Here is a 27,538-nt window from a genome sequence, read left to right as displayed (position 1 = left end):
AGGCGGCCTGTCTCCCCAATGTAGAGGAGGCCACATCGGGTGCAGCGGATGCAGTAAATGATGTGTGTGGAGGTGCAGGTGAATTTGTGGTGGATATGGAAGGATCCCTTGGGGCCTTGGAGGGAAGTGAGGGGGGAGATGTGGGCGCAAGTTTTGCATTTCTTGCGGTTGCAGGGGAAGGTGTCGGGAGTGGAGGTTGGGTTGGTGGGGGGGGTGTGGACCTGACAAGGGAGTCGCGGAGGGAGCATTGAATTTTGGAAAGCCACTGGTTTGTTTACTCTGAAAAGCAATAGCAACATTCCCAGCCCAACATTCACTTAGAGACATTTCAACCTTATTTTAAGTGTACATAACATGTGATCTTGATTTCCTTAGTTAGCCAGCAGACCTACCCCTAGGATAAGGATGAAGACACGGAGATCTGAAACTAGATTCCTGTTACAAAAGTAGTAGCCTTAAGCTTTCCTAACACTTATATGATCTGACAATTTTTAATATATAGTCTTCACTCTTTGGTAGCTTTTTTTCCAATGAGAACCATATTAAATATGTCTTCAATTTTGAGGCAGGCTAGATCAACATTTTCCTGCAAGGGCTTGCTCTGGTCATTGGATTCTTTCCAAGAGGTGTCTAAACAATGGTCTATCTCCAGTATTTACATATGGCATTGATTTCCCTGCAAGGATGAAGAGACCAGCAGTTTGCTGTACAATTCTGCGTTGGTGTTAGTCTTCCTCACATTATCTAGATTGTTGGTTTCCTTATGGGTTTACCTAACTTGTTGGTTCCTGCTTTTCGACTACTTATCCAATTATTTCCTTGTCTCACTTGCAACATAGCACTGTGCAATTTCAAGGATTCCTAGACTCATTAGCTAACTTATTAAAACTTGTAATGTGAATTCCACCTCCCACTTTTCTTACCACAAAATATCATGGGATCCTTTTGTGATAGTGTTTGGTAGGGTCCAAACTCCAGACACTAGTTAATATACCTTTCACATGGGTTGAACTCTGTCTTTTTCAGTGACTGCATCTTACAGGATTACTATAATCTCAATAACAAGATTCTATCCGACCAATGTAAAAATGTCTGACACGTGAGCTGTGTGTTGACCTGTTAACACCACACCTATTTTAATTTAAGAGACTGACATTAACAGACATATAGTCTCTGACATTTGTCATGGTATGTATTCATAGCTGGGTAACTCCAGTAGGCACCAGCCTTACCCTAATCGTAACCCAAACCCTTCAGATCTAAGATGATCAGGAATTTCTTCAGGCAGAAGATGATGAATCTTTGAAAGTCATTGCTGCAGAAGGCTGTTTAAGCCAAGTTATTGAATGTCTTTAAGACACAGAGATGTAGGTTCTTGATTGGTGCGGGGATCAAGGATTACAGGGAGAAGGCAGGACAATACATTACCAGATGATGAAACAGATTCAATGGGCCACATGACATAATTCTGCTCTTACATCTTATTGTCTTATGATATACAATATCTGCAACAGAAAAGGTTGGTTAACTTGGATGGCTGATTTGCGATGTGGAGTGATGCCAACAGCACGGGTTCAAATCCTGCCCCAGCTGAGGTTACTATAAAGTTCATAGAGTTATAGAGATGTACAGTGCCCTTCAGTCCAACCCGTCTATGCCAACCAGATATCCTAATTTAATCTGGTTCCATTTGCTAGTATTTGAAACATATTCCTCTAAATCCTTCTTATTCATATACCCATCCTGATGCCTTTTAAATGTTGTAATTATACCAGCCTCCACCACTTCCTCTGGCAGCACATTCTATACACACACTACCTTCTGTGTGAAAAAAGTGTCCCTTAGGTCCTTTTAAATCTTTCCAATCTCATCTTAAACCTATGCCCAACCCAGGGAAAAGACCTTGTCTATTTACCCTATTCATACCCCTCATGAATTTATAAACCTCAATAAAATCACCCCTCAGCCTCCAAAGCTTCAGGAAAAACAGCCCCAACCTATTCAGCCTCTCCCTACAGCTCAAACCCACCAACCCTGGCAACATCCCTGTAAACATTTTCTGAACCTTTTCAAGTTTCACAACATCCTTCCAATAGCAGGGAGACCAGAATTGCACACAGTATTCCAAAAGTGGCCTAACCAATGTCCTGTGCAGCTGCAACATGACCTCCCAACAGCTATACTCAATGCACTGACCAATAAAATAAAGCATACTAAACTCCTTCTTCACTATCCTACCTACCTGCGACTCTACTTTCATGCCATGCCTCAGTTGAGAAACAAGAGCCTACTCAAACTCATTCCTCACCTGAGATGTGATGACCCTCAGTTTTAACTCATCGCTTTGTTTCCCTGTAATGAGAGAGCAATCCTATCATCTCCTGGGACTATTAGGCTTTACATTTAACTTCAACAAGTAAGTGCCTATAGTTTTAATGTGTATCTGTAATTACCAGGACCTGCAATAAAAGTTCATTGAACTCTTTAGTGCTAGTGACCCATATCTCATCCTTAGTGTTTTGGGTGATAACGTAAGTATCGCAATATGATAGTTGCAGATCACCAACTATCACATTATATTATCACAGCAGTGCTGATTGGAGGTTGTGAGTTTGGACAAATGTCACTTTAAAATAATGTTCATTTTCCTAAACACTGAAAATTCTTTATTTTCCTCTGAAAACAAGGTGAAATCTTATTTCAGCACTTACACATACATTCTGAAATTCATAAGCTCTCATATTATTCTTTGTTAATTTTTTTACTTGAATATGCACAATGTCACATAAGTTGTCTATTCCAATGATGTGAATGTAAAGACCATTGTGCAAAATTGGTGGCTCATTTGATGTCACCTGTTTTGTACAACTGGTCAAATGATCATTTCCCCAAATCAATAATTTCCAAGTGTTTTGTACCATATTCCACATGTACAACATGTACACACATACAAAGGTAAAATAACAAATTTATGCACATTTGCAGAATATAAATGATTGAATGGAGATTACTGCAGCACACAAGGAGAAAATTGAGGCCTTATTCTTTTAGCATTCCAGCTGTGTCACAGTCGAGCTTTATTAGTGATCTTTCACATTGCTAAGCTTCTTACACTTGCAAATAAGTTCCACATCTTGAGCACAGTAAATAACTACTTTGTAACAGTTGGGTAGTTAGCTTAATCATTCAGCGCAAGTAAATATACTTTCCAGGATTAGGATTCCTGCTCTTTTTGCCAGTTCAAATATAACATTTTTAAAAATATTTGTTGTTTTACAATTTCAAAACAAGGTACTTAAAGAAAGAAGTCGTAACATATGTTATTATTTGATGTATGTTGCAACTGAGAAATGAAATACTTGTGATGCAGCAGCATTCTTCAAAAGTCAAATTCATAATTATTTTTTTGCAAACTGGCAACTAATGCCCTGGCACCTTTGAGGGCATGCTAAATAGTTTTGTGCAAGATGTGCAGCTGGTGTCCAGGATTGCATTTCATCTGGTCATCTTAAAAGTTGTTTTAAATTTCCTGATAAGTTAAACTTTATTCAAGGAAAAGAATGATGGAAAATTGATTTTTATTCTCAAAAGGGCAAGAACCCAATTCAAGACACGGATCATTGCTATCTTTTAGAAAGGAATTTCTATCTCTATCCTTTTATTGGTTTCTCTGTTCAACACATCAGTTCCAGCCACGACATGTGAGGCAATTTTTTCCTAAGACTTCATCAATGTTATTTCTATTTAACAACTTAGAGATACCAGAGACTGTCCAGTGTTATTGTTCTACCATTTATCTTGCTCCTCTGATAGGGAATCACCTAGACCCCTTAGCACCACTCAGTGATTATGTGATTTAAACTCTAACGGGTCATAATGCAAATTGATGTCTGTTCACACCAAATATATGTATTTTGACAAAGTTTACATTCTATTTGCAAACAATAACCATAATCTTCTCATGAAGATTATCATGTCAAATCCATGTATTCCAAAAAAAAATTACTTTTATGTTGCAATTTAAAAGAATCATGAGAACATTAAATTTTGCCTGGAAAAGAATTTTTCACATACAGGACACTCGTAAAACTTTTCGCCTGTCACACCCAGTCTGATAATTAATGTGATGTATAATAGTATTGCTTATGTTTGCATGTGTCTTTTCTTTTAAATCACACCTAATTTTAATATTAGAAAAGCACTCTTTACAAAGGGTGGTGGTCACATACGAATGTATTTGACTTTCTTCCTGATAGTTTTTTTCACTACAGAACAAGATTGAACCTTTTAACATTTGAACCTTACAAATGCCATGTATCACTGTTCTTCAAAAATGGCATAATTAGAATTATACAACAAAATTCTATGAATGTCAATTTTTTGAAACACTCCTCACTTAGTTCTGAAGTTCTGAAGAATTAATTTTACATCTTTGGGGAAAACAGTGGGAGCACGATGTTCTTTTGTTAAGGGTGTTTGGGCAGCAGCTTGAATGATGTTTGATTCACATATTTGTTGAACTGTGCCAATAGATTCAGATACTATTGTGGAAACAAAATATCAAACAACCTACTCCAAAAAGACATGACACTGCTGTAGATGGCAATGCCTACAATATATTAGAATCCACAGATATTGTGGTTTGCCTCCATAGCAGATGGACAAAAGACACACAAGATAATATAGGTCAAAATGTCCTAATCAAGGGGAGGTGATGGCTTAGTGATGCTATCATTGCACTATTTATTCAAAGACTCAGGCAATTCTGGCTACCCAGTTTCGAATCCCACTGTAGCAGCTGGTGGAATTTGAATTCAATAAAAATCTACAATTGAATTTAATGATGAGCATAAACCCATTGTTGATAGTCAGGAAAAACCCATCTGGCTCACTATTGTCCTTTAGGGAAGGAAACTGCCATCCGTACCTGGTCTGGCCGACATGTGACTCCAGACCCACAGCAATGTGGTTGACTCTTAACTCTGGGCAATTAGGGATGGGCAAAAATGCTGCCCTAGTCGGTGATGTCCTCAACCTACAAATGAATAATAAAGAAGAAACATCTAGAATATCAAGGAATTATATCTTGTCTATGTGATAATTACCCATCAAACAACTTTGGTTGTGAATTTCTTAGCAAAAAATTGGTATCTGGGTACAGCAAGTAATTAAGAAAACTAACATAATTTTATCAAGAGTGGAATTGAATACAAAAAGTGGAAGGTTGTTCTTCGGTTATACAAGGTATCTGGAGCACCAGGTACAATATTGATCACCTTATTAAGGAAGGAGATAAATACATTGGAGACAATTCAGAGTAGGATTCATAGACTAATACCTGGAATAAAAAAATTGTCTTGCATGGAAAGGTTAGACAGGTTGGGCTTGTATCCATTAGAGTTTGGAAGAATAAGAGGTGGCTTGCTTGGTACCCATAAAATCCTGAACTGTCTTGACAAGGTAGATGTGGAGAGATTTCCTTTTATAGGAGTATCTAGAACTAGAAGTCACTGTTGGAAAATCAGGTCACCCATTTTAAACAGGGATCACAGAAGTTTATTTTTCCTCTTGAGGGTTTTGAGTCATTGGAACCTTTCCTGAAAAGATAGTGGAAAGAGTCCTTGAATATTTTTTAAGGCAGAGGTAACCAAATTCTTGTTAAGCAAGGAGTTGAAAGGTTATTGATGCAGGTGGAAATATGGATTTGAGTTTATAATCTGATAACTTCAATCCATTGAATGGTGAAGCAGACTCAAGCAGTATTATAGCTTTCTCCTGCTCTTGATTCATATATCCAAATTGATAGTGAGAGAAACTAACATTAAGGTTTACTGCAGACTGTTCTGTCAGAAGAAAGTGGAGTCTCATTTAAAAATAGTCAGAAAGCGTGGCACTGGAAAAACACAGCAGGTCAGGCAGCATCCGAGGAGCAGGAGAATAAATGTTTCAGACATAAGCCCTTCATCAGGAATGTCGGGGGGGTGGGGCTGAGAGATAGATAGGAGGTGGGGATGGGGCCGGGGGAAAAGTAGCTGGGAAGGCAATATGTAGATGTAGGTAATGGGTGATGGTGATAGGTTGGAGCAGAGGGCGGAGCAGATAGATGGGAAGGAAGATGGACAGGTGGGACAGTCCAAGAGGGTGGTACCAAGTTGGAGTGTTGGATCTGGGATGAGGTGGTGGGGAGGGGAGATGAGGAAACTGGTGAAATTAAAGTTGATGCCATATGGTTGGAGGGTCCTAAGTAGAAGATAAGGTGTTCTTCTTTCAAGCATTGAGTGGCTAGGATTTGGCGGTTATGGAGGCCCAGGATGTGCATGTCCTTGGCAGAGTGGGATTGGGCAGAGGAGTTGAAGTGGTCAGCTGCAGAGTGCTAGGGTTATTTGTTGAGTGTGACCTAGGGATATTTTCTGAAATGTTCCATGAGTTAGAGTCCTATCTCCTAAAGTAGAGGAGACCACATCAAGAGCAATGGACAAAATAGATGAGGTGTTTGGATGTGCAGGAAAACCTCTGTCGGATGTGGAATGATCCTTTGGGGCCTTGGATGGAGGTGAGGGGGGAGGTGTGGACAGCATTTAAGAAGAGGCAAGGATACCATATAAGAAGAGGAAAGGAACCATCATAACATATTCAATCAGCTACATAAACTGAGAATTCCACACTGGTCTGTCTCTAGGCTAGGGACTGTAAAACATAATTACATTTTAATCCAGTATGCTAGGGAAACTACTAGAGGCATTTTTCAGTTTAACTTGACAACAGCAAATGAATCTGACAACATACAGGGAAGTAAAGTCGTGGCACTGTCAGAACACAGCAGTTGAAATCAGATTAAGTTTGAACATGCATGTTATTATTGCTCGATATGCTTTTACCTACCAAACTTAAATTCCGACAAAATATTCCTTCCCTACTTTTGAACCCATACCTTTCTCTAGTATCATTCCTATTTCTACTCACATGTTTTCCTAACTTACTCTACCCAGGAAACCTACTTGCTGTCCCCTCTCATTTTCTTTTCCCAAATTACTGATTAACACAGCTTCTTACTTTCTCCCACTCATTGTACATCCCTTTCCACATGTCATGTCCACCTTCCTTCCAAACTGTTGTAACTCATTTTCAATAAAAAAAGTCCAATATTTAACCCTAGATCCTAACAACTTTGAAATGGTCGTTTCTCTTAACACCTTTGAACCTTATTTCACCTCTCAAATCCTTATCTCTCACTCAATCTAATTGCAACTAGACCATCTCCAGATTCCTGTTTTACTTTGGTGTCCTCTAAGGTTCCCAGCTACCTCCTTCACCTCATTCATAAATTATCCCTTCGTAGCATGATCAAAAGACAAAGAGGGGCTGTTTTTACCCATCCAGACATGAGTCAAAAATTGCATTAGGATAATTGAAATGAAGACAAGAGATTCCAATTTGCTAATCTCCCATTCCTTTCTGCCTACACATAGCTGTCCCACTATCCCGGCTCCATTTCAGGGTAAACATTATAGATCTGCCCTATTTTCATGGAGTAGGGTTGATTTCTGAAGGCAGTGTTTATCATAATAGCTCAGAAGCTTCATGAAATATAGGGGAGCCCTGGTCATGAACCTTTTTAAGAAGTGCGCTCAAAGATGTTGTCAATTTCACATCATAATTTAGTGCTTTATGGTAAGTTGTGTTTTTAGTAGTGATTAATGACAGTACATTGTTTTTAAAAAGTAAATGATCAGCATTATGAAACATGGGCAACTATTCAGTTGTATTAGAATACATTATCCAATTGATAAAGTACTCTTATGCATTGAAAAGTATTGCTACCTAGAATTGGCTGTGTCCCCTGTGATTTAATCTTTTAATTGATTGACAGCTTAAATATCTAATACCCTGAATTGCTTCTTGAACAGATGGTTATGGTTATTCAATGACTTAAAAGGTCTTAATGTACTCAGCTCTGGAGGCTTTGTTTATACATCTGTGCAATTGAATCCTATAACTAAAGCTTGGCCGAGCTCCAAACCCCAGTGTTGGAATGAGTCCAGAAGGTGTTGTTGACACAGCTGACAAGAGAGCTGTTAGTTCATTTATCATGACAGGTTTTTAATCACAGAAGAAGATTGTGTTTTTTGATATTGGATATGGATGTGTCTACCTTGAAGCTGCTGAAAAGAGAGACATGTTGTCATAGCTTTTAAGTTTGCAGTCATCAATATGCAAATACAAGAAATCAAAGTTTCAAATAACCACAATGATCATCCAACAATGCTGGGTAAGGATAGGAAAATTGGAAGCATTGCAGAAATAAGATAGGTTGGGCTAATAATGAAAACCTATTGCATGGAAGTAAGGTGGGCATGACTCAATTACAAGTTTATAAAGTTAACATTCAAAGCTGAAAAGGAAAATTAGAAAGCATTTTCTTGACATCGAGGTTCTAATTTTTTTTCATCCTTACTCTATCTTCCCAACTGTCTCACTGTTGACTAATGCACACGCAAGGAGAGGAAACCTTTGAACTACGTCACCGTTCCTTTCCTTTGTCGTGCCAAATCCTGAATTTTATTTCTAACTAAGGTCCAGTGACACAAGAAAGAACATCATCTTCTCAAAGCCAATTAGAGATGGTCAATAAATGCTCACATCCTATAAGTTAACAAAATAAAAATGATCTTACAGAGTGGTAGTGTATTGACAGAACTGCCGTATTTTTAATCCACAGTTACACATGCATCTTAAAGATATATTTCTTCACGAAGTTATATAGTTATCTTCAGAGAATGTGAAAGTTACATGCTGGTAAAATATATTACAATATCAGCAACCACAAACAACATGCTACAATTAATAGAATTATGGTCATGCAAATTTGTCGCAACCACAAGAAGAAGAGATGGCATACTGGTGCTGCCCTAAAATTAATATCTCAAAAAATTAAAATAATGACAAAGCAGAGACATGTATTATGTTAATCTATAGAATGTGACATTTAATTAAATTCTAAAATGTTTGAGCATCCCCCTAATAATTGACCTCCTAGGGCTTTTTAAAGTAAAGATTGATTTTAATGCCTTTCACAATTAAATTTCCTTGTTAAAAGTGTATTATAATTTTCTTTTTTTAAAAGCATGTCAGAAATAGTAAGTTTTAAAGAACAATCGGCCATGGATTGAGAGTGCCAGTAGTTGTAGTGTCCAATTACAGCCAGACAGAAAAATTGCACTTTACTGGATAATGCTTTTTCTGCCACAACCAGGCATCTTCTCAGAGTAGTCTATGAAATAGGAATTTGTATAATCTCATATCTAATCCCTTTTTCATTTTGTGTTTCAATTTAAAAATAACCAGCAACACAGCTTCATGCTTTAAACAAGATATAAAGTTTAGTTTATTACAAGTATCATTGAACGTTGTTTAAGTAAACAGTGATAAAGTTATTAGCTAAAAAGACGGATACAAGCTTTAAAGTATGAAACGACACAAGTTATACATGAAAATCAGAATGAGATCAGTCTCTAACAACATTGCAGCCATGGCTTGCTTGATAATTCTATTTTGAAAGCGAAGGTGTTGAAAACTCAGTGTCAAACTCAATGGTTGTGATGGTTTCTGCAATCAAATATTTGGAGGTCACTTCTACTGGGGAACTGTGCAGAATAAGTCCTGTGAGTGTGTGAAGATCCCTTTGGTTCACTTTTATAGCAGCTACAAATTGTGACTTATAGTGGCCCAGTCCAGTGCAGCAGTCTTCCTTATGTCTCATGATGTGTTTCTTATAGCTGTCAAATGATTCTTCTCAAAAAGGCTGTTTACTGGGAACTTTATCACAATCAAATAAAATGGCTGAAAATGTTAACACTGATGAATCACTGATTCATAAAGCAATGTCATTTATCCTAGAATTCATTCTGAGGTACCATCTATCTTTAGTTCAACACAACAGAAGTTTTGGAGTCTTCACATACTTTGAGGATTCAATGGGCAATCCTAGAATCTTGAATTTTGGATCCAGAAGTTATGTTGCTTTCTGTATTATTTTGTCAAATGCCACATCAAGTCGTAGAGTCATACAGCATAGGAATAGACCCTTCAGCCCATGCCAACCAGGTTTCCTAACTTGAACTAGTCCCATTTGCCTGTATTTGGCCCATATCCCTACAAACATTTCTTAGGCATGCATCTGTCCAAATGTCTTTTAAATGTTGTAATTGCACTCATCTGCACCACTTCCTCTGACAGCTCATTCCACCTACGTACCATCCTTTCTGCGAGAATGTTGCCCCTCAGGTCCCTTTTAAATCTTTCTCTTCTCACCTTAAATCTATGCCTTCTAGTTTTGAACCTCCCCTACCCTGAGGAAACAACCTTGGCTATTTACACTCTCCATGCCCCTCATGATTTTATAAACCTCTATAAAGTCACCCCTTATCCTCCGAAGCTCCAGGGGAAAAAACCCTAGCCTATCCAGTGTCTACTTATAACTCAAACCCTCCAGTCTTGGTAACATCCTTGTAAATCTTGTTACACCCTTTCCAGTTTAATAACATCCTTCCTATAGCAGGACGATCAGAATTGTATGCAGTACTCAAAATGTGGCCCTCATCAATGTCTTGTACAGCTGTAACATGATATCCAAACTCTTGTATTCAATGCTCAGGTCAATGATGGCAAGCATGCCAAATGTCTTCTTCAACACCCTGCTTTTCAAGGGACCGTGTACCTGTACTCTCAGGTCTCTCTGCTCAACAATACTCCCCACACCCTACCATTAACTGTGTATGTCCTTCCCTGGTTTGTCTTATCACTGTACTCATAGATAACCTTCTTCACTGTCCAGTTTTAGTGACATCCACAAACTTGCTAACCATGCCTCATATATTTTCCTCTAAATTGTTCAAATAAATGAAGAACAACAATGGATCCAGCATCAATCTTTGCAGCACACAGCTGGTCACCAGCCTCCAATCTGAAAACACTAATCTACCATCACCCTCTGTCTCCTACTGTCAAGCCAATTTTGTATCCAGTTGGTTAGCTCTTCCTGGATTCCATGTGATCTAACCTTACTAATCAGTCTACCATGCAGAACCTTATCAGAGTCCTTGATAACATCCACATAGTCAATGTTTACAGCTGTGCCTTCATCTATCTTGTTGGTCACCTCTTCAAAAACCTTAATCAAGTTTGTGAGCCATGGTTTCCCACACACAAAACTATGTTGACAATCCCTATTCAGTCCTTGCCTTTCCAAATGCATGTACACCCTATCTCTCAGAATCCCCTCCAACAACTTACCCACAGTTGACATCATGCTTACCGGTACATCGTTTCCTGGCTTTTCCTTTCAGCCTTTCTTAAATAATGGCTCAACATTAGTCACCCTCTAGTCTTCTGGCACCTCACTCGTGGCTGTTGAAGGTACAAATAACTCTATTAGAGGCCCTGCAATCTCTTCCCTAGTTTCCTACAATATTCTGGGATACACCTGATCAGGTCCCAGAGATTTTTCTACCTTTATTCATTTTAAACACCCAGCACACCCCCTCTGTAATGTGAACTCTTTTCAAGATATCACTCTTCATTTCCACAATTTTCCTAGGTTGCATGTCTTTCTCCAGAGTAAATATTGACATAAAATATTCATTTAGGATCTCACCCATTTCCTGCGGTTCCACACAGATATCTCCTTAATCTCTCAGGGACCCTATTCTCCATATTGTTACTCTTTTGCCCTTAATATATTAGTATATCTTTATCTCTTTGTATTCTCCTTAACCTTATCTGCCAAAGCCATCTCATGTCTCCTTTTTGGTCTCCTGATTAGCCTCTTACGGATACTCCTATACCCCAGTACACCTCAAGGAATTCACTTGATCCAGCTGTCTATACCTGACATATGCCTCCTTCTTTTTCTTGAAGAGAACCTCAGTATCTCCAGTCATCCAGTGTTCCCTATCCCTGTCAGTGTTACCCTTCACTCTAACAGGAACATGCTACTTCTGAACTCTCGTTATCGTTCTTTTGAAAGCCTCCCACCTGCAAACAGCCTCCCTCAAGTAACTTTGAAAGTTCCTGTCCAATACCATCAAAATTGGCTTTGCGCTAATTTCAAACTTTAACTTGTGGACCAGGCCTAAGATGTACTATAGGAGACAGTGAGGTCTGCAGATGCTGGAGATCAGAGTTGAGAGTGTGTTGCTGGAAAAGTACAGCAGGTCAGGCCGCATCTGAGGAGCAGGAAAATTGACGTTTCAGGCTGGAACCCTTCATCAGGAATAAGGCTGGGAGCCTCGGGGGTGGAGAGACTCTCAACTAAAATGTACCATAACTACTTTAAAACTAATAGAATTATGGGTCATTGGTCAAAGTGCTCCCCCAATAACACCTCAGTCACTTATTTGCCAAGAGGACGTTTTGTTTTGCCTCTTCATGTTGAACATAATTCAGTGCTCATTTTCAAGTCATACGTTCTGTCCCTGTTTTACATAATAATATCAAAATCAACAGTTCAATAACAATATTGATAGCAATTTGGGAAACTGAAATTGAGTTGGCTGAACCACAGAAAATTCACTAAAGTGTAATTTAAGAAGCTTAGCAATCCAAATATTAAGCACAGCAGTATTGTCACTCAAAGGAAAGTGAAATTACACCATTACATATTTACATTCACAGTTTCAGTTGTAAGTTTGGATAATATAATTTAGAATGGAAAAACTTGAACTAAAGAGTTGAATATGTACAGTTGAACTGAACTTATGTGTTTGGAATGCTGATCAAGAAATAATGACTTGATTATTTCTCAGGAAAGCCGACTTTTTTTAATGTTAAACACCAAAATAGAGTCACTACTCTTGTCATACATAGGCTAGTCCCAGTCCAGGACATAGAATTCTGTGGACCCATCCTTAGTTCTGATTTTTTTTGTACCTGTAAGTGTTATTGCAAACAACAGAACCATTCCTCCACCAACAAGTCACTGTGACAGTTATTTTTGTTTTTAGCTATTAACCATTACCAGTAAATCACCTGAGTGGCTAATCATCAAAAGGTGAAGAGGGAATGGGAAACCAAAATGGAGTTGAAGGGAGACGGAGTCTGTTATTTTTTTGCATATTATACAAGTCAGCTTTGTCTTTCCTAAACTCAGAAGTGCTGCCATTACACGCAACTGAGCGACTTTCCCACCACCAAAATTACTGTGATATTTCTTCATTTTTTTTAACTATTACCAATAACCCATGTAGTCAATCAAATATTTACAAGCACGGCCCATAATAACAATACAACTGAGTCTATGTTTTTTCACCATAGTCCCAGAGACCATCTGGCTGTTCTCTCACTGGTGCTAAGTTTAACCTGAGAGCTAGCATGCCTCAGGTGAGGAGAGGGTTTGAAAAAGTGGGGTCTTTACGGCAATCTCAGCCAATAAAGAAATTGAACCCACACTGCTAGTGTCACTTAGTATTATAAACCAGGTATCCAACAACTGAGAAAAGTGTAGGAGGACATGTTAGGAGGGGTAGGATGCCAAGTAGAGTATCAAGTGGGTTGAATACGAGTGGACAAAGTGCTGGGATTAGGATACAGGATGGCAAGGAGACCAGATGCTGTGTTTATGGCATGTCAGGGTATTTGGTTGATATTAGGTCCATTGGTGTATGGTTAGTTGGGTTGAAAGCCAAAAGGGGATGCAGACACAGGTCTGTTCCAATTGAAGGCATAGTTGTGGAGTGATTGGAGTTGAGGGAGGGGTTGCCAGTTCTGGACCAGAGAGAGGGAGTGAGTGGGTCCAGAGTGGGGGAATGAGGTTGCTGAGTCTGGAACAGGGAGAGGAGATACTCAGGGCCATGTGGCTGTGTTGCTTCTCAGAACAACACAGCTCTCAAGGACTGTTTCCTTTCATGTGCAGTTGTTATTGATCAGATAAATACAAACAAACCTCCCCAATCATCATTCATCGATACTCCCAAGAATATGTGATGCATTATTCAGAAGACAGGAGAAAATGGTAGACATCCATGGCTGGTTTGCAGACAGCAAATGATGAACTTGAACATCAGAAGAAAGTTTGAGTGCAATAGTGAATTGATGACATCTAGAATCCAGCAGAAATTGCTGGCACATGCCCAGAACAAACATCATATTCAAATACGATGACCAAGAATGAACACAATATGACCCACAACAATATGACAAAAGAGATGCCAAATCAGAAAAATATGACAACCAGAAATATTGAATAATCCTTTTGCAATCAGAACATGGTATAAGATGCAACTAAGTAAAACAAGCCTAACCAGAATTCTACATATAGCAGCCTCCTGCACAGATCACCATAATGAAAGCTGGGATACATAAGCAAACGCTGATGTGTTTCAGAGACTGTAATTGTATTTCTCTGCATTAAAATATTTACAGACACAACATTTTTTGTTCTCATGTAAGTAGTTTGATTGTTTGAAAGTAAACCTCTTGTTTAAAATAAAGATGGATATTGAGATATTATGTACATACAAATTAAAAGGAGTGTATGTTAGACTACTGTCAATCGTCACCCACCTCAACAGGATATGATACACTAAGCCTGTGATTTTTGAGTGAATCTGAAGCAACAGTGAAAGAAGTCAGATATAACATACTTAGCTTCTTGTGAGCATTACCTTAAAATATTATCTTTGAAAAAAGAGTTTCATTAATCCTTGTGTGTGATTGGTACACTTATGTATAAAAGCATAACATAAGTCAGGTGGGAAGATCAAAGGTTTCAAAACACATTGTTCATAATGATGGTATATAATTGTCCAAATATATTCAGAAAGAACAAGAAAGGAAACCTTTGAGGTGCTATGTGTTATTAACAAGAAGTCACTTGATTTTGAAAAATTTCTGGATGCTAATATTAGAAAATGACCATGGTGATGCAGGAGGACTTAAGAAATCTGAATGTCTTTCCTCGCCAGCAGAGAACAAGAATCAGCTGTTCAATTACCTTCACAATAATAAACAATATACCATAGATTCAAAAGTGAAGCCACGGCTTGGTTAATTGTGTTTTTATTATTTCCCGACTACACCAAAAAGCCTGTAGCATGATGCCCCAGGACCTTAAAGAAAGATTTGTGAGCGTTTTGCACTAAAGACCATTAAAACAAAAATTTCAGAAGATCTGACGATTCTTTTTTTTTCATCTGTTCATACAATATTGGTGTCACTGACTAACCTAATGTTTATTGTCCATTGGTAATTGCACTAAAGAAGGTAATGGTGAGCTGCCTTCTTAAACTGTGGCTACTCTTGGTGTATAGAACACCAAGCTGGTCATCGACTAGCCACGAAACGACATGACCAGCTATCCCTAGTAGCCACACACGCAGACGACAAGCAACATGAATTCGACTGGGACAACACTACCATTATAGGGCAAGCCAAACAAAGAACAGCCAAACTTCCAGCTCGGCGAACAGAACCACAGCAACGAGCACCCGAGCTACAAGTCTTCTCACAAACCATGAGTAAAGAGGTACATTGAGCACCATAGAATTCCCAGCCTCTAACCAACTTTTAGCCAGAATCTATTTACCTAGTCCAGTTCAGTTTCCAAACAATGCTAATCCTATGATGTACATAATGGGGAATTTGGTGATGGTAATGTCATTAATTGTTAGTGGGCAATGGTTAGATTGTTTCTTCTTAGAGATGCTCATTTCTTTTACACTTGTGTGGCATGAATGTTGCTTGACAATTGTCATCCCAAACCCGGATGTTGTCCAGGTCTCACTGAATATATCCGTAGTATCTGAGGTGAATGGTGCTGAAAACTGTGCAATTATTAGTGAACATCCTCACTCTGACCTCATAAATGAAGCAGCTAGAAATGGTTGGGTCTAGGATACTATTAGTCATACTCACATTATGTTGCCTTATCATCAATATCCAAGATACCATCATTACCATTGCTGGGTATGTCCAGCATAGATGGTGGCAAAATAGTATACATACAGGAAAGAATTGTACTGTTGGTTTTCAGCATTCACACCACACCCCATGAAGTCTCATGACATTGGGTCAAACATGAAAAAAGAAAAGTCCCACTGAATACCGCATATCACCCACTCTTGGCTGATGAACCAGCACTCCTCCATGTTGAACACCACTTGGAGGAAACACTGATGGGTGTCAAGGGAGCAGAATGTGCTCTGGATGGGGGGTCTCACTGTCTGGTGATACCTCACCTCTTGATTTTCTTTTATTATTTGTTACCTACATGAAATTTTGGATTTCTTTTCTTGTTAGCTGCCCATCTTTTCTCATGTTCTCTCTGACTCTCAAAATTTCTTCTTCACGTCACCTCTGACCATTATATATTCAGTTACTTCAAACTTATTGAAGGTAAAATTAACTCCAAAACATGTACATAACAACAGAGCTGGTAAATGGGAGGTTTCAGACAGGGTTGCTGAATTAGAGACAATAAAAAGTAATTTAATATCCCAACATCCATTCCCAGTCATTGATACAGCAATGATCTTGAATCTGAAGGGGCCATTAGTCAGACAGATACATTTTTATGTTGAAGCTGCAACATTTTTTAAAGAAAGAGAGCTATGAAATCAGGAGAAGTCAGAGCTGCAAATATTTAAAAGAAGTGGAGACTGTGGGAATTAACATTTCTGCGCTGGACTGTAAGACATCAGTTATAACTGGGTGGACTAATCAGAAAGAAGTGCTCATTTGCACATTTACCTTACTGTGGAATAAAGTGCTTTAACACTTTGGAATCAGACCTTTTTGCACCTGTTGTTAACACAATCCCTCTTGGAGAGTTTGAAAAGAATACACATATTTACATCTTCAGCAACCTTGAAGTACTGTGGGCATTTTAACTTGTAATTCTAAAACATGTTTTTTAAAAGAGGGCTGATACAACAAAGAATGGTTGCAGATGTAAATTAAATAGCGAGCTGGAGAGAGAGAGAGAGGAGAGAATCATGGAATGTCACACCTAAAGATGCAAAGGATATTTCAAACAGCAATCCTTCAAGGATGTAAGTAACAAGTCAAAATAGACTGGACTGTAATCTCTTCTGACTGCAAAGTTAACGATAAGTTGACGCCACCCTGCTCAACAGCAAGCCACGCCCTTCAGAAAATGTTTCAAACTTCAGACAGATTTTGTGTTTTCCCTTTGATGAAAACAAAAGGAACAGATGTTAAAAGACCAGTTGCAACTCCATAGAAATGTACTAATGGGACTGAACACCACTGTGAGTGACATTATGTGTTCAGGCATGACTATGCTTTGAAAATTACAGTCAAAGAATTATCTCTTAGTCACACTTGTGTTGCAAGTTGATTTGTTCCTCACTCTGAATACTAGAGGCAAGCTAGCGAGCAAGTGAGATAAAAGACAGTAAGCAACATCAGGATCCCCCTGCATCTTGAATGCTGGAATTCAGTCACAACTGAAAGGTGTCAAAACAAGTGAATTGGAACCAACTTGCACCGTGAAAAATCTTTCCAAAGTCAATACTACAAGTAACATCCTCTACAACAGCTTCTCTTCACTCTTCATAAACAATTCAGAAACTGATCTGTAATTTTATTTTGACTTCAATATTTTTAGACTCATTCTTAATTTTAACGTATGTTCATGGGGTGCCTTGCTTAGACCATAAGACTATAAGACATAGGAGCGGAAGTAAGGCCATTCGGCCCATCGAGTCCACTCCCCCATTCAATCATGGCTGATGGGCATTTCAACTCCACTTACCCACATTCTCCCCGTAGCCCTTAATTCCTTGTGACATCAAGAATTTATCAATTTCTGCCTTGAAGATATTTAGCGTCCCAGCCTCCACTGCACTCTGTGGCGATGAATTCCACAGGCCCACCACTCTCTGGCTGAAGAAATGTCTCCGCATTTCTGTTCTGAATTTACCCCCTCTAATTCTAAGGCTGTGTCCACGGGTCCTAGTCTCCTCGCCTAACGCAGTACTCCAACTGGGGCCTAACCAGAGCTTAATAAAGTCTCAGTCGCACATCAGTGCTTTTATATTCCAACCCTCTGATTCTGATTCTTCTCACGTTTTGTAATTAAAAACTCAATCTTTATTAACTCAAGAAAGGTTGATTAAAATGGCTCCCTTTACAACGCAAGTTCACTTGGGTCTGGGAGAAAGGTATCACAAGGGGAGCAATTTGTTTTTAAAATAACTTTGTTGCAACCAGCCAAGGTGGTGGGTAAATAACAAAGGAGATCATCCATCAGGAAACCCCAAGGTGACAAGAATAAAGGCAAATGTGGCAGTCAATGCTTGTGGTGCCTAGAGATGAGACTGGATTCAGTGTAGGAAGATAATGAATGCCAGTGTAAGTGCCACTATTCACTTGTTGCTTCATGCCCCTGTGATTGTGAGGCAATAAGTTTGCTGCTCCTCAGGACTGTCACCCACAGAATTTACCTGCCAGGCATTTCCATCACATCCCTCATGTGCAATCAATGTTTCCTCTTCATTGCACCTCCCCGGCTTGTACTACTTACTGCACAGTACCATTGCCTTTCGCCACCTGCCAGGGGTGACATATAAAACAGGAAATGAGCTACAATACTCAACACATACCAATAGTTCACTTACCTTCCATCACAACTCAGAGATGTTATGCATCACACAGCTTCTTACCAAAGGTTTGCATAAGACACAGCAAAGGGACAGGCAACTCACACAAATATCAGATGCATGTATCATATAAAACTCTATTGATGTGGTCAGGTGACCCATGACTGCCAGGATTATAACAGAAATATTGGTATTTTCTCATGAGCATTGATGAAATCTCAAAATGTGGAAACCAAGTTTAAACCTAGTCAGACTCTGCAATTTGAAAACTGTAAAGCTGAAACAGGCAGCATTCATGCAGCCAAACCTTGGACAAGCAACCTCCTGCTGAAATCAGACAGGCCTGGAGCTGTCTGGCCAGATGCTAACAGTCTCTTGTTTCAGGACGAACCATTGTTTGCAACTCCAGTGAGCCTGCTGAGTTAGGATTCTTCAACCAGATTGGTAAGAGGCCAGAAGCACAGTGTGACAAGGACAGCACTTGACAGTTGAAGGTTCAAAACCATAGAATCCCTATGGCATGGAAACAAGTCCTAGAGCCAAGTAAGTCCATACCGACCCTCCGAAGAGTATCCTACCAGACCCATTCCCCTACTGTTCTACATTTACCCCTGACTGACGCACCTAACCTACACATCCCTGAACACTATGGGCAATTTAACATGGCCAATTCACCTGACTTGCACATCTTTGGATTGTGGGAGGAAACCAGAGCACCCAGACATGGGGAAAATGTGCAAACTCCACACAGACAGTCGCCCATGGCTGGATCAAACCCAGGTCTCTGGCGCTGTGAGGCAGCAGTGCTAATCACCAATCCACCATGCTGCCCATATTCTGCAGCCTCCACATATGGAAAGTAATCACCTTGTTGGATCTTCCTGAGTCTGCCTGTTGCTAGTATTGGACCCGGGCTACAGAAACTTGGAGAGGAGTGCAAAGAGAGGGATAAAAGAGGCAACTTGGTGGAGCAGATCTCTCTGCTTTTTGCACCTTTTTTTCAACGACACCTTCAAGTGACAGATGAACTGCACAGCATCTCCAGCTCCTTGTACCATGTGGCAAGCAATGCCAGACTGACCAGACCCAGACAGACCACCTCAGTGAGATGACCCGAAGAGCAGAACCAGCCCTAAAAAAAGGGAAGTCCAAATCAATGACTGCAGATCCTGAAACATCAACCAACCCTCAAAGACCAAGGAGCAGCCTGTCTCAGCCTTATTGAATGGGTATTACCAGTCCTTTCAGATAAACCGTTCAAATGCAGGAGTAGGAGATTGTGGATCAGATGTAGTGAATTGTCCGAGGCACTTGTCAGGAATAGATAGCTAGTGTAAATTTGAAACTGTTTACTTAGAGGTTTAAAATTGTTCACTGAAGGTTCCTATGAAGAGACTGATGGAGTCTGATAGAGTTTAATTAAAGTACAATAATAGAGTCTGATAAATATTGTTTTTCCTTGATAAAGTGTTCAATAAGTGTTGAACCTTCCCTTTACTCTTGCCCCCTTTGACTATCTCACAGCATAATGTGTCTGAGTTAAAAAGGGTTATTGAAAACTGATCAAGGTTAGTCAGAGTATATTTACACCTTTCACTTTATAACATTGATTTCCATCATCTCTAGGTCTTTGCCAAACTCAACCAACCCTCATTCAGAACCACTCCCTTGCATCTTCCTCTATACCACATTTTTATTTTAAGTGTCACACTGGGACAGTTACAGCTCAAGAGATTCACATATCTGTGTCCAACAATGCAGGCTTAATGTTGATGTACCTATTCTCATGGATGTTAATGTCTCTTCAGTTCTGCAAGAGAAGAACATACACAATAACTGCAACCATGTGTGCACAATCAATGGCATGACAAAATCAGGATCCTTGCTAAACTGAGTGGCTGGCTGACATGTTGCAAAGGTGGGAGGGGAGCAGACACATGTAGAAAGCGCAATTGGCTATTCAAGGAGTGCAGTTATTGTTGGTCAGCTAATAATCCAGAGGCCCAGGTAATGCTCTGGTGACCTGGGGTTGATTCCTACCATGACAGATGGTGGCATTTGAACTCATGAAGTATTTGGAACTGAAAGTCTAATGATGAGTATAAATCTATTGTTATTGTTGTAAGAACCTATGTAGTTCACTAAAGTCCTTCAGGGAAATGTACTGTCTTAATCTGGTCTGGCCTACATGTGACTCAAGACCAACAGTGATAGAGTTTATTCTTAAATGCTGTTGGAAATAACCTAGCAAGCTAATAAAAAGTCTTTAAAAAAAAGAATTAAACCAGACTGACCACTGCAGATGCTGGAATCCAAAGTAGACAGCAGGAGGCTGGGCGGCACTACGGCTCAGTGGTTAGCACTTCTGCCTCACAGCACCAGGGTACCAGGTTCAATTCCAGCCTCAGCTGAATATCTGTGCGGAGTTGGCACAATCTCCCTGTGTCTGTGCGGGTTTCCTCCGGGTGCTCTGGTTTCCTCCCACACTCCAAAGATGTGCAGGTTAGGTGAATTGGCCATGCTAAATTGCCCATAGTGCTAGGTGCATTAGTCAGAGGGAAATGGGTCTGGGTGGGAAACTCTTTGGAGGGTCGGTGTGGACTGGTTGGGCCGAAGGGCCTGTTTCCACACTGTAGGTAATCTAAAGCTAGGCAGCATCAGGAGGTAAAGAAGTCAATGTTTCATGTGTAACCCTTCTTCAGGACTGGGGGTGGTATAGGGGGAGCTGCAGATAAAGGAGGTGGCGGGGCAGGGTGGTGAAGTGGGGATCGGTGAAGACAGGTAGAGGTTTGACCTGTTTGGTCAATGGGAGGAATGAATCCGGTTGGTGGAAGGGAGGGGGAGGGGGAGGAGCTGGGAAGGGTGGAGGGGGAGGGGCTGGGAAGGGTGTTGGGGGATGGGGAGGGAGGTTATTTGAAAGTGGAGAATTTAATGTTGAGTCTTCTGGACTGTAGGCTGCCCAAGTAGAAGATGAGGTGTTGTCCCTCCAATTTGCAGTATGCAGTGAGGACGCCAAGGATTGTCATAGAAATATACAGCATGGAAACAGACTCTTTGGTCCAACTTGTCCATGCCGACCAGATATCCCAACCTAATCTAGTCCCACTTGCCAGCACCCGGCCCATATCCTCCAAACCCTTCCTATTCATGTACCCATCGAGATGCCTTTTAAATGTTGCCATAGTAACAGCCTCTTCTATGTCCTCTGGCAGCTCATTCCATACATGCACCATCCTCTGTGTGAAAAGGTTGCCCCTTAGGTCTCTTTCATATCTTTCCACTCTCACCCTAAACCTATGCCATCTAGTCTGGACTCCCCCATCCCAAGGAAAAGACTTTGTCTATTTATCCTATCCATGTCCCTCATGATTTTATAGACCTCTATAAAGTTACCCCTCAGCCTCTAACAGTCCAGGTAAAACAGCCCCAGACTATTCATCCTCGCCGGATAGTTCAAATCCTCCAACACTGGCAACATCCTTGTAAATCTTTTCTGAACCCTTCCAAGTTTCACAACATCTTTCCGATAGGAAGGAGACCAGAATTGCATGTAATATTCCAAAAGTGGTCTAACCAATGTCATGTACAGCTGCAACATGACCTGCCAACTCCTAAACTCAATACTCTGACCAATAAAGGAAAGTATACCTAATGCCTTCTTCACTATCCTATCTACCTGCGGCACTACTTTTCAGGAGCTATGAACCTGCACTCCAAGGTCTCTTTGTTCAGCAACATTCCCTATGACCTTACCGTTAAGTGTATAAGTCCTGCTTAGATTTGCTTTCCCAAATTGCAGCACCTCGCATTTATCTAAATTAAACTCCATCTGCCACTCCTCAGCCCATTGGTCCAACTGATCAAGATCCTGTTGTAATCTAAGGTAACCTTCTTCGCTGTCCACTACATCTCCAATTTTGGTGTCATCAGCAAACTTACTAACTATACCTCTTATGCTCACATCCAAATCATTTAAATAAATGACAAAAAGTAATGGACCCAGCACCATTATGGCACTTATGGCATATCCTTATAGCACTCCACTGGTCACAGGCCTTCAGTCCGAAAAATAACCCTCCACCACCACTCTCTGTTTTCTACCTTTGAGCCAGTTCTGAATCCAAATGGCTAGTTCTCCCTGTATTCCATGAGATCTAACCTTGCTAACCAGTCTCCCATGGGGAACCTTGTTGAATGCCTTACTGATGGACAGGTTAGGCAGGTCATGAGGGAGGTGCCAAATTGTAAGGTTGGATCTGGGATAAGGCAGAGGGAGGGGAAATGAGGAAACTGGTGAAATCCACATTGATGCCGTATAGTTGGAGGGTCCAGAGGTGGAAGATGGGGTACTCTTCCTCCAGGCATCGGGTGGTTAGGGAGTGGCGATGGAGGAGGCCCAGGACCTGCATGTCCTTGGCTGAATGGGAGGGGGAGTTGAAGTGTTTGGCCACAGGGCAGTAAGGTTGGTTGGTGCAGGTGTCCCGGAGACGTTCTCTGAAGCGCTCTGTGAGTAGGCATCCTGTCTCAACAATGTAGAGGAGACCGCATCGGGAGCAACGAATACAGTAAATGACATGCGTGGAAGTGTAGGTAAAACTCTAAAGGATATGAAGGCTCCTTTGGGGCCTTGGACAGAGGTTAGGAGGGAGGTGTGGGCACACGTTTTGCAATTCCTGCAGCCTCAGGGGAAGGTGCCGGGGTGATAGGTCAGACTGGGGTGGGGGCGGAGAGGTCGGGAAGCGATGAATACAGAGGTTGGTGGGATGGAGGGTGAGGACTGGGGGATCTGTCCTTGTTGCGGTTGGAGGGGTGGGGTTCAAGGACGGAGGTGCGGGAAGTGGAGGAGATGAGCTGGAGGGCATCCTCGACCACGTGGGAGGAGAAATTGCTTTTTTTAAAGGAGGCCATCTGGTGTGATCTGTGGTGGAACTGGTCCTCCCGGAACTCCTTTGTCAGGTCCACGGCCCCCACCAACCCACTCTCCCCTCCCTGCACCTTCACCTGTTATTGCAGGAATTGCAAAACCTATGTCCACACCTCCCCCCCTCACCTCCGTCCAAGGCCCCAAGGAGCTTTCCACATCCTTCAGAGTTTTACCTACACTTCCACACGTGTCATTTATTGTATCCGTTGCTCCCAATGTGGTCTCCTCTCCATTTTTGAGACAGAATGCCTACTCACGGAGCGCTTCAGAGAATGTCTCTCGGACGCCTACACCAACGAACCTGACCACCCTGTGGACAAACTCCCTGTCCCAATCTGCCTAGGACATGCAGGTCCTGGGCCTCCTCCATTGCCACTCCCTAACCATCCAAGCCTGAAGGAAGAACACCTCATCTTCCAGCTCGGGACCCTCCAACCTCATTGCATCAATGTCGATTTCACCAGTTTCCTCATTTCCCTTCCCCCCACCTTACCCCAGTTCCAACCTTCCAACTCGGCACTGCCATCATGACTGGTCCTACCTGTCCATCTTCCTTCCCACCTATTCACTCCATCCTCCCCTCTGACCTATCACTATTACCCCACCTCCATCTACCTATTGTACTCTCCGCTACCTTCTCCCGAGTCCCAGCCCCTCCCATTTATCTCCCCACCCCCTCAGCTCACAGCCTCTTTCCTAATGAAGGGCCTTTGCCCGAAATGTCGATTATCCTGCTTTTTGGATGCTGCCTGACCTGCTGTGCTTTTCCAGCACCATACTCTCAACTGTTACTTTTGAGTGTCCACAAATGGTGATGCAAAGTCAGAAGTTCTCAAAACTAGTCTCTATTAATTGCCCTGGCTTCCTCAGCATCGTCTGCAGCTACTGTGGTATCTCCATCAGACTCTGCTTCTTTCTCATCTGCTCCAGCTCCCCCTATTTTAATTCTTAACCTCAGATTTGAATTAGCAGTGCTAATTACAACAGTATTCACCAGCTTTCCCTGTATAGTCCTGGGTCAAAGTTCAAACAATTGTCCGAGGACTGCCGTGGTTCAAGATGGCAGCTCATCAGCACTTCCTCCAGGACAATTAAAGTTGCATTGGGAGCAAGCGTGTTGAGTCAGAGGAAGTGTTAGTTCCAAAAGGGTCAGAGCTTCTTTTGGTGGAGGGAGCAAATTTTGTCCAATGGGTTCAGGATGGTATGTTCTGCTGGGTAGGTGCCTGTTAGTTCACAGGATGGGAGGTATCAAGTTGGGATTGGTAGTGACTTCAGTTGGAGGGTAAGTCGGGTGGGGGGGGTGGGGTGTGTCAGTTTGATAAATCCTCAGGAGCTGGAGCAGATATTAATTCCTCCATCATCTCCAGGATAAGAACTAAGCTTAAGTAAATTATAACCTCCCACAGTCATTGATTATAACTCTGAATTGAGGACTTTGTCAGAATTTTCCAAATGTCAGGAAATTGCCCAAAAGGAATATCAATTTCCTGGGCAATTTCTGCAGAGTCAACTGTGACAGGGTTTTGATATTGACCCAACTGGAGCTGGAGCTAGATGAACTTCAGATTATTTGGGAGGTTGAGGGGGTGATAGAGAGGAGTTACAGGGAGGTAGTCGCACACAATTTACAGGATAAAGGTAGCTGGGTGACCATCAGGAAAGGGAAGGGGAATAGGCAGACAATGCAGAGAACTCCTGTGGCTGTCTCACTCCAAATAAGTATACCATTTTGGATACTGTTGTGGGGGAAGACCTACCAGGAGAAAGCCTCAGTAATCAGGCCTCTGGCACTGTGGCGCAGAAGGGAAGCGTGGAGAATAGGAGAGCAATAGTGATAGGAGATGCAATGGTTCGAAGAACAGACTGGAGATTCTGTGGTCACGAACAAGACTCCCAGATGGTATGTTGCCTCCTGAGTGCCAGGGTCATGGATGTTTCGGATCAAGTCTGCAGGATTCTTAAGGGAGAAGGTGAGCAGCCAGAAGTCGTGGTACACATTAGTACCAATGGCATAGCAAGGAAAAAGGATAAGGACCTGAAAATTTAACATAGGGAGTTAGGTTGGAATCTAGAAGGCAGGATGAGCAGAGTAGTAATCTCAAGATTGCTACCGGTGCCATGGGCTAGTGAGGCTAGGAACAGAGAGCGAGTGCAGATGAACATGTGGCTGCAGGAGGGAGGACTTCAGATACGTAGATCATTGGGATACCTTCAGGGGAAGGTGGGACCAGTACAAGAAGGACAGGTTGCACCTGAACTGTAGGGGCACCAATACCCTGGGCTGGAGGTTTGCTAGAGTTCTTCAGGAGAGTTTAAACTAGTTTGGCAGGGAGTGGGAACCAGGTCTATGGATCTGAGGATGGAGCAGCTAGTGAACAGGCAGAGAGTCTGTGAGGACAGATAGATAGTTGATAGGACAAGGTTGCAGACAGTAAATTGGGTTGAAGCATGTCTATTTTAACGCAAGATGTATCAGGAATAAGGGTGATGAATTCAGAGCATGGATCAGTACTTGGAACTATGATGTTGTAGCCAATACAGAGACTTGGATATCGGGGGCAGGAATGGTTGTTGGATGTTTCAAAAGGAATGGGGGCAGAGGTAAAAGAGATGAGGGAGTGGCATTGCTAATCAGGGATAGCTGCAGAAAGAGAGGCCATCGAGGAGAGTTTGTCTACAGGGTCAGTATGGTGGAAGTCAGATACATGAAAGGAACAGTCACTTTATTGGGAGTTTTCTACAGGACCCCCCCCCCCCCCCAATAGCAACAGAAACACAGAGGAGCAGATTGGAGAAGGATTTTGGAAAAGTCACAGGGTTGTTGTCATGGGTGACTTTAACTTCCCTCATATTGATTGGAACCCCCTTAGTTCAAATAGTTTGGATGTAGTGGTTTTTGTCAGGTGTGTCCAGGAAGGATTCCTGACTCTTTATGAAGATAGACCAACTGGAGGGGAGGCCATATTGGATTTGGTACTTGCAACAAACCAGGCCAGGTGTCAGATCTCTCAGTGGGATAGCATTTTGATGATTGTAATCACAACTCCCTGACCTTTACTGCAGTCATGGAGAGGGATAGGAGCAGACGGTATGGGAAAGTATTTAATTGGGGGAGAGGGAATTACAATGCTATTAGGTGGGACCTGGGGTGTCCAAATTTGGAACAGATGTCCACAGGAAAATGCACAACAGAAATGTGAAGGTTGTTCAGGGAGCACTTGCTAATAGTGCTGGATAGGTTTGTCCCACAGAGGCAAGAATGGATGATAGGGTGAAGGAACATTGAGTGACAAGGGATGTGAAACATCTAGTTATTAGGAAAAAGGAAGCTTATTTAAAGTTGAGGAGGCAAGGATCAGACAGGGCTCTAGAGGGTTACAAGTCAGCCAGAGAAGGAAGTGAAGAATGGACATGGGAGAGCTAGAAGGGGGCATGAAAAAGCTTTAGCGGGTAGGATTAAGGAAAACCCTAAGACACTCTACACTTATGTGAGGAACAAGAGGATGACCAGAGTGAGGGTGGGACCAATCAGGAATGGTGAAGTGAACCCGTGTCTGGAGTCAGAGGAGGTATGAGAGTTGTTAATGAATATTTTGCTTCAGTATTCACTACTAACAGGGGCCTTGTCATTTGAGACAACAGCATGAAACAGGCTAATATGTCCAAACAGGTTGATGTTAAAAAAGAGGACGTGCTGAAAATTTTGAAAAACATGAGGATAGATAAGTTCCCTTGGCCAGACGGGATATACACAAGGTTACTACCGGAAGCGAGGGAAGAGATTGCTGCACTTTGGCAATGATTTTTGCATCCTCACTGTCCAATGGAGTAGTGTCAGATGATTGAAGGATGGCAAATGTTTTCCCTTGTCCAAGAAAGGGAATAGGGATAATCTTGGGAATTACTGACCAGTCAGTCTTACGTCTGTGGTGGGCAAATTATTGGAGAGGATTCTGAGACACAGTATTTATGATTACTTGGAAACCACAGTTTGCTT

Source organism: Chiloscyllium plagiosum, chromosome 9 (assembly GCF_004010195.1).
Source record: "Chiloscyllium plagiosum isolate BGI_BamShark_2017 chromosome 9, ASM401019v2, whole genome shotgun sequence".
NCBI lineage: Eukaryota > Metazoa > Chordata > Chondrichthyes > Orectolobiformes > Hemiscylliidae > Chiloscyllium > Chiloscyllium plagiosum.
The sequence above is the reverse complement of the archived record's forward strand: the minus strand, read 5'-3'. Positions refer to the sequence as shown.